The sequence below is a fragment of the Octodon degus genome, unplaced genomic scaffold (genome assembly GCF_000260255.1).
Source record: "Octodon degus isolate 3935 unplaced genomic scaffold, OctDeg1.0 scaffold00215, whole genome shotgun sequence".
NCBI classification, from domain to species: Eukaryota; Metazoa; Chordata; class Mammalia; order Rodentia; family Octodontidae; genus Octodon; species Octodon degus.
Window position 1 is genome coordinate 2,894,043 of NW_004524791.1, and position 13,057 is coordinate 2,907,099.

At 56.9% G+C, this 13,057-nt stretch overlaps 1 protein-coding gene across 1 annotated transcript in view; it reads left to right on the forward strand.

Moving 5' to 3' along the window:
• Cbfa2t3 (CBFA2/RUNX1 translocation partner 3) overlaps nt 1-13,057 on the forward strand; it is a 49,999-nt gene that overhangs the window by 2,347 nt on the left and 34,595 nt on the right. The window lies entirely within an intron of this gene.

Genomic DNA, 13,057 nt, shown 5'->3' on the forward strand with positions numbered 1-13,057 from the left:
TCCTCCTCCTCCATCTCCTCCACCACCTCTTCCTCCTCCTCCATCTCCTCCTCTCCCACTTCCATTTCCTCCTCACCCACTTCCATCTCCTCCTCCACCTCCTCCTCCTCCTCCTCTTCTTCCTCCACCACTTCTTCCTCCTCCTCCATCTCCTCCCCCCCACTTTCATCTCCTCTTCCTCCTCCACCACCTCTTTCACCTCCATTTCCTTTTCCTCCTCTTCCTCCTCCACCATCTCCATCTCCAACACCTCCTCCACCTTCACCTCCTTTTCCTCCATCTCTTTCTCCTCCACCTCCATCTTCTCTTCCTCCACTTCCTCCTCTACCTCTTCCTCCAACTCCTTTTCCAACTCGTCTTCCATCTCCTCCTCCATCTCCTCCTCTTCCATCTCCATCTCTTCTTCCTCCACCTCCATCTTCTCTTCCTCTACCTCTTCCTCCTCCACTTCCTCCACCTCCTCCTCTATCTTCTTCTTCCACCTCCTCCTCCACCTCCTCCTCCAAGTCCTCCTCCACCTCCTCCTCCACTTCCTCCTTCTCCTCCTTTTCTTCCTTTACCTCCTCCTCCTTCACCTCCTCCACCACCTCCATCTCCTTCTCCATCTCCTCCTCCTCCACCTCCATGTCCTCTTCCTCCACCTCTTTCTTCTCTGCTTCTCTTACATCTCCTCCTCTACCTCCATCTCCTCTTCCTCCACTTCCTCCTCCAACTTTTCTTCCATCTCCTCCTCCATCTCCTGCTCTTCCATCTCCTCTATCCCTGCTCCTCCTCCGCCTCCTCCTCTTCCATCTCTTTCTTCTCCATCTCCTCTTCCTCCACCTCCATCTCCTCTTCCTTTACCTCTTCCTCCACCATCTCCTCAACCTCCTCTATCTTTCTCTTCCACCTCCTCCTCCATGTCCTCCTCCTCTACCTCCTTCTCCATTTCCTCCTCCTCTGTCTCCTTCATCTCCTCCTCCTCCAACTCCTCCATCTCCATCTCCTCTTCCTTTACCTCTTCCTCCAGGCCCTGGTGCCTTAAGGTGTCCTGACGGACCACGTCACTCCTGTCCTCTGTTGCTTCCTCTCTAATAACCCTCTCTCTCTGCCGTTACCCGAGGTGTGCCAGTGTGGCTGCAACCCTGTCTCTTCTGCTTCCATCCACTGGCCTCCTGGCACAGTGGCAGGGGATGAGGGCAGCGTGAACAGCTTGCACCTGGTGCAACAGGGACAAGAGGCTACCCAGAGGGGCTGGGCCCTGGCAGTCAGGGAGCACGGGGTGTGAGGGGTACGGGGCCTGTGGCAGCCCCATCGCTACACTTTTCCTGTCCTTTCTGGCCTTCTCCTTTCCCCTTGTACTGACCAAGGCCCACAGGCCCTCTTCTTGGGCAGGTGGTGTTGGGGTCCTTGTCAGGGCAGGAGGCAGAGGCCACACCACACCCAGCTGTACCCACAGGTCGCATGGAGACACTGAGGCCCCAGAGGTGTCAGTGGCTCTGTGAGCGCCGCCTGATGAAGGCCCCGGCCTGACCCAGGGCTGGGAGCCCTGGCCTGAGGACAGGGCCAAGGCATAGTGAGGAAGTAGGGTGGGGGCCAGACAGGAGACCCCTCTGCAACCATTCCCTCAGGCCAGCGCCTTCTCCCAGCATCCCCTCCTCTTGCCGTCCCTGCTGTGGCAGTCACTGTGCAGGCAACTGAAGCCCAGAACAGGCACCACTCTTGGGAGGAAGTGGCCCCCAGTGGAGCCTAGAGACATGCAGGTGTCTGAGCTAGGGTGACTTTCACTTCTCAGCGTGTCGTGCACCCCAGCCCGACTCAGGCCCCTGCACTTTCACTTCCGGTGCATGCATGACATGGACACCTGGGCAGGAAGCACAGCCCCGGGCCAGGCTCCCGTCCAGTGCTCAGAGCTGTCGTCTGTGAGGCAGCAGGGGCTGGAGGGAGGAGATGAAATCTCATCACCAGGCCCCACACACAGCCACCTGCTCAGGGTGGGCCACAGGACTCTCCCAGGGGCATTCCATGGTGGAGAGAAGCCCAGGGCCCCCGGCTCACACACCGTTCCCCACCCTGGCCTTCCTCCTCCCTCTGGACCTCTCCTCTGCAGACCCAGCACTCCACGCCATCACTCCTTTGCATGTGCCATCCCCTCTGTGGAACCCTGCCCCAGGCAACACCAGCGAAGGTCACAAATCCTCTGCTGAACTGTGCCCTGTTTCCCCAGACGCTCAGGCTGGGCCCCAGGGTGCAGGCAGGTGGCACCATTGCAGGCACCAGAGCCGTCCTAGGGTGGCATCTTCATGCAAACTCGAAGGTGCTGCTGCCTGCTCAGCGAAGGCTGCACCAGAGAGGCTAGCACCTGCCCACCTGGCCCATCACCTCTGAGCTGGCACCGGGGCCAAGCTGAATCCCAAGAGAGGGAGCCCCTGCCTCTGCCTCCCAGGGAAGCCCCGCCCAGCAGGCAGCCTGACCCTGCTGAGCCACCCCACCGAGGAAACCTGACAGTACCACCTGACTTCCCATAGCTGACACCTAGAGCACCACCTCCTGATGCCCTGCTCATGCCGGTGACAAGCCCCGTGCTGGCACAGCCCCTGTGCACAGAGAACTCTGCCATGCCGGGCCCCTCCCAAAGGGTGGCCTCCAGCCAGGCTTCTGCCCACTGCTGCTCTCCTTTGGTTTTCCCTCGTGCCCCCTGTGTACCACTCAGCATTCCTGGGTGGGCCACCGACTGTGGTTTCCACCTTCAGAGGCTCCTGCCCTGTGGGGCTGTGCTGGGAGAGCCATGCAGCGCAGTGAACACAGTGGGCTATAGCCAGATAGCAGCCCCCTGGCATGTGGCTACATGGCAGCTCCTCAGGCCTGGCAGCTGAGTGATGTGGCCTGTGCCCTGGTGCTTCAGGCTAGGTTGAGGCCGGCAGGCCGGCTATATGGGGCACTGTGCTGGGACTCTGTCCCCCATGTCCTGAAGCTTGTGGCTGTGCAGCCCCTGGTGTGGGGCGGTCGCATGGCCCTGTGCCCTGGCGGCCGAGGGGCCTCCAGAAGGAAGTGGGAATCTGCAGGCCCGTGGGCTCAGGGCTTCCTCCTTGCTCCCAGCTGGGTGTGTTCTGAGTGTGTGGAAAGTCCCAGTCCCAGGGCCTGGCAGAGCAGGCAGGTAGGGTTCCAAGCCCCCCAGCCTTGGCCCTGTGCCCTGGGACGACCTCACCATGGGCTCTTGGGCTGGCACCACTGTACCCCAGGGCAGAGCAGCCCAGGGCTACTAGCTCTGGGTCCTTTCTTTATGGCAAACTGTCTAAGTTTCCACCACTCCCCGGGGCACTGTGGTCACATAGCCTGGGTTCTGCCTCCTGTGGGACACTGCTGTCCTTCCCCAGGGATGGTGCTGGGGGGACTCCAAGGCCTCTTTCTCCTCACTTCCCAGGGGCTTCAGCTTCAAGGCTGTTTTGGTCTCCCCCACCCCATCCCCAGCCCCAGATAGACAGACAGACAGACAGACAGACAGACAGACAGACAGACAGCAGGTGAATCTATCCTGATACACTAGCCTCAGAGTTGACTCAGACCCAGCCGCAGGAGGCAGAAAACTCAAGTAGATCCCACCCGGCCCACTGTGCACACCCATGGGCTTCTCAGACCCCAGGTCCCTGAGGCTGGGGGTGGCGGTCATCCCCACAGGGTGGGGCATCCAGCTGGCCGTACTGCAAGCAGATGGTGCAGCGGTGCAATCCCAGCGGGCCTGCGGAGGCAGCTTCCTGTCTGAAACTGAGAAGGCTAGGTGTCCCCCACCCCAGGCAGCTGGAGAGCAGACTGCGACTGCCCAGTGCGTTCCCACCCTGTAGGCACTGACAGTCTGCCCCAGGGCCCTGCTGCAAGTGTGGCCCTGGCCAACCTCAGAGGTGCTGGGCTCTGCAGCATTGGCGGTGGCCAAACAGACAACTTTCAGACTTAGTTGGGAAGTGAGGACCCGAACACTGTCAATCAGTTTACGCTGAATACGAGGGAAAATGATGGTTGTTTTCTGGTTTCTAGAGACAGAGTCTCCCTATATAGCCCAAGCTGGCCCTGAACTCACAGCAATCCTCTTGCCTCAGCCTCCCAGCTGCTGGCATTACAGATATGCAGCACCATACCTGGATGTCACTTAGTTTTAAATTGTTACATAAAAGATTTCCTCATCCATGAATTCCACAGCTCTACACTGGTCCCTAGGGGCGGCATAGACCGGCGCAGGTGTATCAGCACGGGCACACTGTGTCCAGCATCGAGCTCCTCAGTTTCCTTGTCAGGAGCAAGTCCCTTCCTGTCCCTTTGTGCCACCTGGATTTCGCCAAAGCAATGGACAAGAGCGCATGCCAGCTCTGCATGCCAGCCTTGGGGGAGGAAGGGCTGTGACTGCTGCCCCCTTGAGGGGTGGTGAGGTTGGTCCTGCCCCAAGGTACAGGAAGTAGGACTTGCCCTTTGTCCACGTGGCCCCAGGAGCTGAGACCCAGCAAAAAGAGGTCTCAGGCATCTCCTTCAGTCACCATAGAAAAGGCCTTCGAGCACCCACAGGTCCAGGGCAGCACTACCACTCCCAAGGGTCTTCAGGGTGAGGGTGTATCCCTGCCTACGTGTGGCTTGTGGTCCCCAGAGGTGGGGACTTATGCCACATGGCTAGGGACTCATCTGCCCAGGCCCAAGCCCAGCGCATAGTAGCTCTGTGCCTTCTCTGTGCCTGGGCTGAGTGCTGACTCGGAGCATAGGGGTGACCCTGGTGACGGAAAGTCCTGCGGCCTCTTAGGCCCCGGGGAAGACAGCGGGGATCGCCAGGTACCTGCACAGGGAGGGCGAGGCGGGGGTGGCTGAGGGAAACTCTGCACCATCTCCAAGGCAGCTGGGGCCACCCCACCATGCTGCCTGCACACCTAAGGAGCCAGGGCCCTGTGGTACTTGTAACAATGTCGCTTGCCTGCCCCCAGGGCCCCCAGGCCCTCACTCAATGTGAACCCACTCCAGTGAGGGCACACTGGCTCTGCTGCGTATAGATGGGAGGATCATGGTGGCCCAGTGACCCTAGAGTTCTCAAAGGTAACAGCTCACTGCAGCCCACACCCAGAGTGCTCATCCAAGGATGGAGTCAGATGCTCAAAGACATCAGGGGCAGGGAGCACACTCCCTGAGGGGATGTGGCCCACACAGGCAGTGACACAGGACCTGACGATGGTGCTCCTAGGGTCGAATGCTACTGCCCAGGGTGGCACACATCTTGCCGTGCTCGGCTCGTTTTGGATGGAAACCTCCATGCCAGAGATCTGGTTCGCAAGAACTAAGGAAGTGTTGCTTGAAAGGAGTGGCAGACCTGGTCCCCAGAACACCCCACCCAGGTGATGGTGTCAGCTCTCAACTCAAACAAGTCTGCTGGCCAGTGCCACATTGTGTCACCTTGAATTCCAATCTGGTATAGATGGATGAATGAGTGGATGGTGGGTGGGTGGCAAGTTGATCATGGATGGATGGATGGATAGATGATCCAGAAGCTGTGGCCTCACTGTGGATTCCTTCATGCTGTCTTGCCCAGAGCCTAAAAATACAGAGGCAGGGCTGGGCCCAGAACATTCTCCCCACATGTTCACTAGAAGGCAGAACCCCTCCCATCTTTGCACACGGCAGCTCATGCCCCTCCAACCAGAAGGTCCCAAGGCATAGAGAGGACAATGGCTTGGAGTGATGCAGAGCCTCCACTTCCAAGGCCCAACTAGGCTCGGCCTCCTCCACCTGGGCAAGCCCGCGGCCACTCTGCCTTCTGCCAGTTCATGGGAGGCACTTAGAAAACAACAGCTACAAGAGTATGGGTGGTGCCCCCAGCAGCCACCACCTCAAGGGTCCCTGAGTGCTGGATACCTGAACACCAAACTGAGCTTAAGAACCGTGTATGGATGGTACTTCTTTTTCCTGAGAAAAGAAGACCATAGCAACAGAAAGGCATGGGGCCATGTGCTGCTGATGGTCACAGTGTGCATGTGTCCTCAGTGATTAAAATGGTAAAATTTCATGTTCTAGTTTTCCACAATTAAAAAACAATCTTAACTTTCATTAAAACAATAAAGCCTGGGGCCAGGGATGTAGCTCAGCAGCACAGCATCTGTGTGGCAAGTGTGAGGCCTTGAGTTTGATTCCCAGTACCAAAAAAATAAAATAAAGTCTGGCATAAGGTGAGGCCTGGCCAGGCCCTGCTGTCCCCTAGCTGCAGGATGGAGACTTGGCCTGGCCTCTCTGCAAGCTGCTGGCCACACCTTGTGCTGGGCGTTATCTCAAAGGCCACCTGTGCCCACTTCCTCCTGGCTTCCAGATTTGCCCCAGCATCCTGCCCTCCGTATCCTGCCTCTGGCATCCAGCCCCTGGCATCCTACTCCTGGTGTCCTGCCCTCCATGTCCTTCCCCTGGCATCCTGCCCATGATGTCCTGCCCAGGGTGGTCTTTATTCATGGCCACCCGCTGCTGCCCACGCCCTCCCCCGCCCCTCGCACCCTGCCTCTCACATCCTGCCTGGAGAAGTTGTCAGAGCACAGCACACACCAGGCTTCCCACTGAGCACCCTGCAGGGGCCAGGTCTGCACGCTTTCAGCCCACCCGGCTGGTGCTTGGCCTTCCCAGCTCTGCCTCCAGGCGCCTGTGTTCCATGCAGGAAGAAAGAGGAAGAGAGAAGGGGTGAAGGCTGAGAGCCACCGTGCTTTGAGGAAGCTAGAGGCTTGTGGAGAGGCTGCTCTGTGGACTTGTTTATGTCCCTTGCAGGGGAACAGCTTGTGACCCAGAGCTCTGAGGCTGTGCCTGTGCCCCACTGCCCCCGGCTCTCCACCATGCCCTGGGAAGCTTCCCCTTCCTCTGTGTGTCCGTAATTCCCCGTCAGGCCACACCACCTCAGCTGCTCTCTACAGTGCCTGGAGTTATTTTAGTGTTCTCCCGGCTGCACCTGGCTTCTGGAGGGGCTGGGTGCCCACTAGGGTCCATGCAGACTTGCATGGTGCCGGGCACCGAAGGGCACACATGGGAGTTTCGCACAGTGCACAATGACAGTGACCATCGCTGTGAACTAATATCCCAACATTTTTATCACCCATGAAGCCCTGTGTAGTAAATAGTCACCCTGTCCCTCCTCAAGGCCATGGTCACCATTCATCACTTTCCATCTCTGTGGGTCTGCCACTGTGGACCCAGCATGAGAATGGTGTCAGACTGCAGGTGGCCTTTTGTTCCAAACCCAAGCTTGCCATGTACCATACACCTGCACTTGGGTCAGGCCCCCACACAAGAGGAGTCCCTTAGCTCTGGTGCTGCTTCTGGTCACTTCCTAGGACCACACAGGTCAAAGTAAAGCCTCCTGCCAGGCACCCATGCCCAGAGACCTGGCTGCACCCCGGGATGGCAAGAGGCAGCTGGCAGCACCATCTCTGGGCATGCAGAGCTCACAGAGGCTCTGGACACCCTGACACACACCAGGCATCTGTCGCATGTCCTCAGAGTATGTAGATGGGCAGCAGCCTCAGCAGAAACAGGAAGATTGGCAGCAACCAGGGCTCCTCTAGAGGCTCCACCTCTCTATTGGAAGGGCCGCAGGTCAGCGGCACTATCAGATTCCTGTGTGCACAGTGGCCTCGCACTGGTCAGGACCCATCCCCACACCCTCTGGCAGCAGTCCTGCCTATGACCTTGATTTTCTGACCCCCGAGTACTATGGGGCAGGAAGCCAAAGGTATGGTGGCTACCCACTGGCCTGAACTGACTGTCACAGCCTCAGGCAGGAAGGCATCTCCGCATGTGTGGCCCAGGGCAGATGCCCACCTGAAAGCACTTCCTGGCCCAGTGCTCTGGGCAGAGTGTGACTTCAAGGCCAAGGGCAGAGTCGGAGCTATGGGAGGAGGCTCGGGAGCTGGGACTTTTTCTAGGGCAAGGGCTGATGCACAAGGAGAGGACCAGAGAGGCTGGTGAAGAGGGAGACACTTGTTCTGTTCTACTTTGGCTCTAACATGTCCCAAGGCCATGTGGGAGTGGTAAGGTTGCTGCCATGGCTCTGGAGAGGCAGCTGGACCTTGAGGGCTCTGACACCACAGCGGGCCGAGCCCTGATAATGGGGAATTTGATAGCTTCGTGGGAAGTGACCTGGACCTAGGAGATGGAGCAGGATGAAGAGAGAGGGCACAGACACACCTTGGAGACCCAGACCTTCCTTCTGCTTCCCAGCCACCATGACAGGAGCTTTGTTCTGGTGCACCACCTGCCAGAGGCCACGGAACCAGCGGATCGTGGACTGATCCCTTGAGCCCTGAGCCAAAGTAAATCCCTTCTCCTTGAGGTTGCTCTCAGGGATTTGGCCACAGCGACACAACGCTAGCAGCACAAGTCTGGCTCAGAACACTGTCCTGACCTGGATGTCAGGAAGTTCCCAACCCTCCAGGGACATGGGGCTGCAATCACCCGTGCCCCGACCACGTATACCACATGTGGTTCTCAGTTGAAGAGGAACAAGAGCCACTCCCATGGTGCCAGATCTACGTCATTCTTTCCTGGCTGCAAGGAGCAGCTGGGAAGTCACCTGGGAAGCTGTCACATTGCAGAAAGTGCTCTCCTCCTATGGAGAAAGGCAGAAAGCAAGAGGAGCAGGCACATGGAGCTCTTAGCTTGGCAGAGGACCCAATCCTGCCGGTCTTTGTCCCTCTGTCTGCAGCCCATGTCTTCCCCTCTTGGTTTGGACACGGAGCACACACAGGCTTCCATGCCCTTACGCAGCCACATGCATCTAAGAAAGGCTCTGCGATGCACCCAGCAGCCACCGCTGGACAGGCATTTGTGCTCGCCTGACTTCCCACCATCCTCACAGCCCCAGGAGCTGTGAAGACAGAGGGGCAGGGCAGGCACTCGCTCGCATCCTGCCACATGGATTTCCAGATCTAGTCACCATCCCTAAGTGCCACACAAGACACCTGCACAAGGGCATCCTGCAGAGTCTTGGAGCTGCTGGGTCACCACCAGCTGAGACTCAGAGCTTCAGCCTGGGGCTCTGGGCGTGAGTGAGGCTGCAAGCTTCCCAACTCATGCCTAAGGGGGAACAAGAGGTGAGACTCATGGAACCTCTTTGTCCAACCTCAGGCTAATCCTGTCAGGAGGCTGCAGCAGAGCTTAGGCAGAGCAGGGAGGGCTGGCAGGGGTCATGGGTGCTTTTCAACCACTCAGACCCCATGGCATTAGCATGTGATATTTAAAGATGTTGAGTGGGGTGTGCTGGCACACACCTGTGATCCCAGTATTCAGGAGGCTGAGGCAGGAGGATCACTGTGAGTTGAGGCCAGCCTGGGCTACATAGTGAGCTCGAGGGCAGCCTGAACTACAAAGTGAGACCCTATCTCAAAAAGACAATCAATCAATCAATCAATCAATCAATCAATCGAATGTCTGTTTCTTTTTTTAAAAAAAAAATTTATTTATTTGTGTGTGTGTGTGTGTGGCCAGCTCAGCCCACCAGGGGGCGGGGCTGGCTGGCATGTGGTGCTGGGGGATTGAACCGCGGTCCCTGTGATTTGCTAAGCTTGTTCTAAAGTAGGTGCTTTAGACCACTGAGCCATCTCACCAGTCCCCGAATGTCTGTTTCTGTGGTTTGGTTTGCTGGGCTTTTTTGCCTACAGATTTAAATTCTAGAGCAGTTTTGGGTTTGCAGAAAATGGAACTAAATGCAGAGTCCCCAAGACCCTGGTTTTTGTTGCCACTGCCCCACAGTGCGTGCACCCGAACGGGGCTGGGCTACACTTCAGGAGCAGATGCAGACTTGATGTTATGAACTAGAGCCCACAGTTTACATCATTTTATTTATTTGTTTTAAGACAGTCTCACAATGTTACTAAGTTGCCCATGTTGAACTCAAACTCATGATGCTCTTAGAGTGCTGGGGTCACAGGGATGCACCCCATGTGTGGTGGGGCTCACTCTGGGGTTCTGCATTCTGTGGGTTGGGTACTGTATGATGACAGGTATCCTCCATCACTATGTATGCAGTGTCAGCCCGATGCCCTGGGACCCACTTGCCCACCCTGCCCACAAACCCAGGCACCACAGATCTCAGCCTCTTGCAGCCCAGCAGGTGGTGGAATCAGACAGTGTGGCTTTCTAGGTGGGCTTCTGAGCAATGAGTGTTCATGTTTCCTTCCAGTTGCTTGGTGGCTCACAGCTCATTTCTTTCTGTGACTAACAATCAGCCCTCGTCTGATTCCCACAGATTGTTAAATTGTCCACTGGAGTTTGACCCCGTTGCTTCCAATTTAGGGTATTTTCCACCTTTGCTTCCATCATGGCAGCCTTCTCAAGGATGTGCTCAGGAGCACTGAGGAGCAGGGGCGTGGGATTGCATGTGAGGTACACTTGGTTGGTAATGAACTCCAAACCTCCTTCTGAAGGATGATTCCACACAGCACTGCACAAAGCAACTTCCTGCAGCAACAGCTAGTGCTGTCAGGCTTGGGGTGTGTTGTCCAATGGGCAGGGCCATCGACGTCTGTAGATCTGAGTTGCACTGCCTGGCACGGCAAGACCCAGCCCCTCTTCATGGGCAGCCTGCCGCTGTATCTGCTCCCGTGGGCATCAGCCCAGCTCTCGCACCCACGCAGGGGCCGCATCTTCTTGCTCAGCATAGAGGCTTCCTTGCTCATCTGGGTTACAGCCCTTTCCAGACAGTTTCTCAAGTACCCTGCCCAGGCCTGGCTGGTCCTCTGGGTTTTGTAATAGCATCTCCTGCGGAGGAGAAGTTTCAAATTTTACGAAACCCAACCCATCAAACTTCTCTGTCATAGATCTTGCTTTTGGTGTTATGTTCAAAACCCACTGGATGGGGCCGGGGAGATGGCTCAGTAGAATAAGCCCTTGCCTGGAAAGCACAAGGGCCTGAATTCAATCCCTGGTTCTGGAAAAAAAAACAAAAAACTCTCAAAGCCTCGTCGTTTTGGGTAAGGGCCTGCATGAAAATTCAGATGTTTAAGGACAAGTTATTCTCATATTTTCAAAATGATTCATAGTGGTCATCACAGCTCTTACCGTGTGTAGAATCCATTAACCACCATTTTATTTGTATTTCTGGTGTGTCAGGTTTTATGCTCTTGGAAGCTATATAAACGTCTGTGGAAGATTTTTAGATAAAACTGGAGGAATGTTTTGGGGTAGCCACAGCCACCAGAATCTTAACTGAAAGTGAGAAGAGGACGGTGCTTATGGGGATCCCTGCTCCACCAAGGACCACTCTGGGATATGCAGTCCCCAAGCTCCCTGGGTGTCAGGCAGACCAGGCCAGTGGAAATAAGTATATGGGGACCTGTGGGCCACCAGAGCGGCACGGCTCAGGGCTCCTGGGTAAACCATCTTACTGTCCGTGTCCCAGCCCTGAGCTGGGAGCTGGGTGCTGAGTGCCGTGGTGCTGCCCTTAGGGGAAACATCAGCTGTTTTCCTGAGAGTAGTACAGTGGTCTCAGAGAGGCCTAGTTGTGGGTCAGCCTGGCCCTGTGCCCTGGGGCAGGCACGTCTGCTTGAGCTCCATGGGGAGGTCGAGAAGCCAGGGGACAGTGCCTTCCCCAGGGAAGCTCTCGAGGCCTTCTTTTAACTGAACTGTGCTCCTACCCCATAACGTCTGGCCCAATGGAAGCCCAAACCCACAACTGTCCCCGAAACCCTGCTCGGGTCCCTGGGTCAGCAGTTTTGCCCTGGGAAGCAGATGGCATCATCTTCCAGGCAGTGTGGTCTCCCATCCTAGTATCACTAGCAGCATGCAAGAGGTGAGGCTCAGCAGTTCCCAGCCTGGGAGTCCATTCCAGGGAGGCCAAATTGGGGAGACCCTGCCCTGCAATGTAGGGTCCCAGGCTTGACTGCTTGTGGAAAGAGGCAGACATGGAGCCCAGCAGTGCTAGCTGCTGTCAGGGCCCACAGGGATGGTGATGGGGCAGATTGGCACAGACTGCAGCCCACTCCAGGGCACCTCCTTGCCCAGCAGGCAGGACTAGCGCAGCACCTGGAGCTGGGTCTGGTCTGTATCACAGGGTGACCCATCTCCAAAGCCTGAGAGTGCCTGCTTGGGCCAGACTATCACACTGTTGACTCAACAAAGGTTTCAAAAACTGAGACTACAGGAGCCGGGGAGATGGCTCAGTGGAATAAGCGCTTCCCTGGCAAGAGCAAGGGCCTGAGTTCTATCCCGGGTTCTGCAAAAAACAACAACTGAGACTACAGCGTGGTGTTTGCACTGGCTGAGGGACCTGGAGACCAGTCCCCAGAGACCTGTCCCTGACTCCTGGACCCAGATTCAGGGCTGTGTGTGGGCTGCAGGGCGCTCCACCTGCGCATGGACACACTGCTTGGAGGATCAAGGTGCTTCTCAAAGTGCAAGAGCCCCAAACTTGGGCAGCCAGGAAGGAAAGCGGTGCCGACAGCTGAGTGGCGCACGAAACCCAAGCCGCATGCCCGACGCTGGAAGCCCACACACGGCGCAAAATGCGCTCAGGGTCTCTACCTTTTGCAAGGCCCGGCTGCAGTTTTGTGGATAAGCGACACCGCCACAGTCTGAGCCCACAACCTGGGAACACAGACGCCAGACGTTCGTGTCACAACCTCATACCGCCCCAGGAGGTGGGGCTGGGGCCAGGCTTGCCAGAAACCTGGGAGAGGGGCCTATTCCGGTCCACTGCTGAATGTCATACTGGTAATTGGAAACCTTGGGTCTTCACATGCAGATTTATGCCAAATGAGATGCAAATAAGGACGCTGCGCTCAGAAATTGTGGCCCTTCAGTCTCCTAGGATGATGACCCTGGGACCCCTCTCGTCTCCAAGAAGCAAAATGTGCGACAGCCCAGCGGGAAAGAAAGGGAAAGACGCTAGGGGCTGTGTGCTGTTTCGCTTCGGCCAGAGACAACTCGGCCGGGTCTAAGAAGAGGAGAAAGAGGGACGCGCCGGGGCGGGCAGCGGCTTGGAGCCTTTCTGTAGGTTGGCACGAACAGGAATGATACGCGAAGGAAGGCAAAACAGATGCGGCCGCCGGCGCGCGGCGCTGGGGTGCCGGGATTCTGGGCG